This window comes from Calidris pugnax, unplaced genomic scaffold (genome assembly GCF_001431845.1).
Source record: "Calidris pugnax isolate Ruff unplaced genomic scaffold, ASM143184v1 scaffold24, whole genome shotgun sequence".
In the NCBI taxonomy this organism is placed as follows: domain Eukaryota; kingdom Metazoa; phylum Chordata; class Aves; order Charadriiformes; family Scolopacidae; genus Calidris; species Calidris pugnax.
The window spans coordinates 5,409,285-5,412,706 of record NW_015090922.1 but is presented as its reverse complement, the minus strand read 5'-3'; positions in this window follow the sequence as shown (position 1 = coordinate 5,412,706).

Genomic DNA, 3,422 nt, shown 5'->3' with positions numbered 1-3,422 from the left:
CCCCGTTTTAAAGCGGCAGCGGCGGTGCGGGACGTACGGCTCCTGCCGTCTTAACCCCCCCACCGCTTCTCCCCCGCCATCCCGGCTTCGTTTTACACGCACCCCGGGGTGAGGAGGGTGGCCCGCGGTATGAAATATTTAAGGCAGCCCTGGGCAGCCGCCCGCCGCCTCAGGAGGAGGTGGGCGGCCTGCGACGGGCCGGGCCCCGGCCCTCCTCAGGCCCGCCGGCTGCCCCCAGGGGTGCGCGGCACGTTTCTGGAGGTCTGACTTGTAAAAAGCCTCACAAGCGGCAAGTTTATCAACTCCGGGGCCGATTTTCTCAAGTTTTAGGGCCAGGCTTTCACTGGGTAGGGAAAGGGGAATGCGCCGCGAGTAGGGGGGGAGTTTGAAGTCAGGGGTCCGGTGGAAGGGCACGAAGCAGAGCGGGGAAGTGCCACAGCACTTGCAAAAAAATAAAAATTGTAAAGAACAAATATTGCCAGGACCTTTTGACATTTTTTGACATGAACCTCATTCCCTCCTTGTGTTGGGCTACGCAAAACAAACGCAAACAAGCTGCAAAGTTGTCGTGAGTGAGCCGAGTGTGAGCTTCCATGCATTGTTTGTATGTATTTCTGGTCAGAGAAACGCCAATTAACATATCCCGAGGTTACAGAAAGCGTCTGTCAATTTCAGCTTTTATTACGGAAGTTGCAGGAGCTGCAACGTGGCTGGTATGTTTCCTGACAATTTCTTTCAAGTACCCTGCAGTGATTTGTCACCTTAGCGTGTTTGGACTTTTTCTACCTGCACAGTAACAAAATTCTTTGGCAACATGTACAATGGCTAAGAAATCATCCTCTGGCATAATTCTTAAAGCATTTTAAGAAGCCCCTCACTCCACATCAAACAAGCTCCTCGACTGTTCATGGAACATCTCTGCTTTAATACGGAACTCTTTCCTAAAGTCGTAAAAGATCAACAGTGATTCCTGCTAAAGTGTTATCAGTTACTTCGCAGTGTTTTCATGTTCTGGTAGTCGTTAAACATCATGGCTCTTTTGTCAAAATTACCTGCCTGAAAGTATTCAAATGTAAAGAACTTTGTTTACTGTGAAAGGGATGGGGGGAAAACATTGCTCTGGGGCATGGTTCAACACCACAGCACATAAAGCTTTTTTAGATAAATACATTTAGACCACAGGCTACCACAGGGCCGTCAACAGTATGACAGTAAGAACATTTGCACATCAAGAACAAATCAGGTCTTTCAGAAGCTGATTGAGAGAGAACAGACAAAAAACAATATAGTAATAAGATCCCAGACATTAGCTACCATCAAAGAAGATAGAAGCAGCTGTGAGTCATGGAGCATGCACCTGACAAAAATGGGAACTTATGAAGTGACCAAAGATACCCAACTATGACTTGTGTGTATTTTTTGGCATTCCTGAAATAGTAAAAAAAATCAGGTTTTTCCTCGGTCCCATCTCTTTTTAGCAACCAGCAAAGACTGCACCTAGAATCGTTGGAGGTCTGACAGGTATCTGAAAGGAAATACAGAGCATATTCACCACAAAATGTGCTTTCTGTTATATTCTGCAAATACTTGACAGCCCCATCACCTCCCAAGTGCACCACAGCATCTTTCAAAGTGCTCAGTTTGGGAAAAATCACCCTGACTACTGTTACACCCTCTATCCCCACAGACAACCAGCCCAGCAGAGATCACAATTTTGCCCTTTACATATTTCATCCAAATACACAAGGCAATAGTACAAACCTTGCAAAAAACACATTGCAGGCCAACAGCACGATTACACAGGTCAAGGATCACTATATTTTTCTCAAGGACACCATTGTTCATCAGGATTATAATGAATAAGGTACCTGCAGGAGATTAGAGAGATGAGCAAGCATCGAGAGGCCTTTGCAGCCAGGAGCAGGCATGCAATATAAACTGCACCACAAAACCTCCGAATGATTTTGCAGGAAAAATTATGGATCCTATTTACAGGAATTTTTTGAAGGCTCTTTAATATATACATATATAACCAGGGTATCTTAACAGGGAAGAAGGTGTGCTGGTGTTACGCAATGAATTTCGTGAAGAATTCATTATGCCCATTTAACAGAATTAGAATTGCGGCACAAGGAAAATGACCTAATTTGAATGCTTCAAGCTTTTAGTTACAAACTGCTCATCTCATCAGAAAAGAAAGCCTTCAATAGCCACAGGGGTGCTCTAAGCCACACGGATGCCAGTGGAGAATCTGACCTGCATCAGAAAGTTGTGACATAAATGGGAGCCTGATCCTAATGATTCAACAGCTTATCCATGGCAGACAGTCATCCAAAAAAAAAATCTTTGCATACCAGCTGTTTTCTTAACCCATCATTACCAGAGTCTCAGAACACACTCACTGCTGTAGAAGGTTGGGGGAGGTTATTAAGAAGAAGAAACCAAAAAGCCTAGTTTGTTATACAGCAGTCTGTGGCTTGACTAGAAAATTTTAAGACCACATGTTTAAAATTTATATGCTCTGAAGCAGGGGTTTGATATGAGAAGTCATCTTTCTATAATCAAGTTATAAGCCCTCAAAAATGCCAATTTGCACATGCTCAGTGGAATTCAGTGGAGCATCTTGTTGAAAATGGTAAAACCACAGGGACTAATTAAATTTGCATACAGGGCAAACATTACACCACCGTTTCCAAACTTGAATGTGCTCAACTTTGTAACAATGATAATATGATACTAGAAAATAAAGGATGGAGGGAGACAGGGGATGCAGCAATACACCTACTCAAAATTCCATAATACAAAACTAATGCACACAAACATTGTACAAGTGCCTGTGTATTTTATACCTACACATTGCAATACCAATTAAAAACTTAAAATTATTTCCTTTGAATCATAAATCCTGGAACTATTGAGGTGGAAATTCAGAGAGAATTCATAATTTCTCTCCCCAAAATACCATGGGTGTTTTGCACCATCACAATTGCTTTTAAATAATGTTTTAATTAGTGGTGAGGAAAGTCTTGGCAACTAATTTGTATCAGTTTTGCCTTGTCTTCTGTTCATACAGAGTTCTGAAAAACTGAAGAATTTTGCAGTGTATTGAAAGTTTTCATTTTTATCATGTTTTTCAAGCACCTTATACCAATAATTAGCTTTTATTTGGGCAGTGTTGACTAGTGGTGTGCTACTATTTTTGATATTGTGTGAAGTGACTTATATTGACTAACCCACACAGCATGACTTTCAAAGATTAGGCTCAAGTGTACAATTCAAAATTCACTTTTAGTGAATATTCATAAAGACTTTTTTTATGAGTGCTTTTTCTCGTAAGACTACACCATTTGAATATTTGCAGGAAATTAACATAAAAGATCCATTTGCATAGCCGAGTCAATATTTATTTCAAATTTAACTGT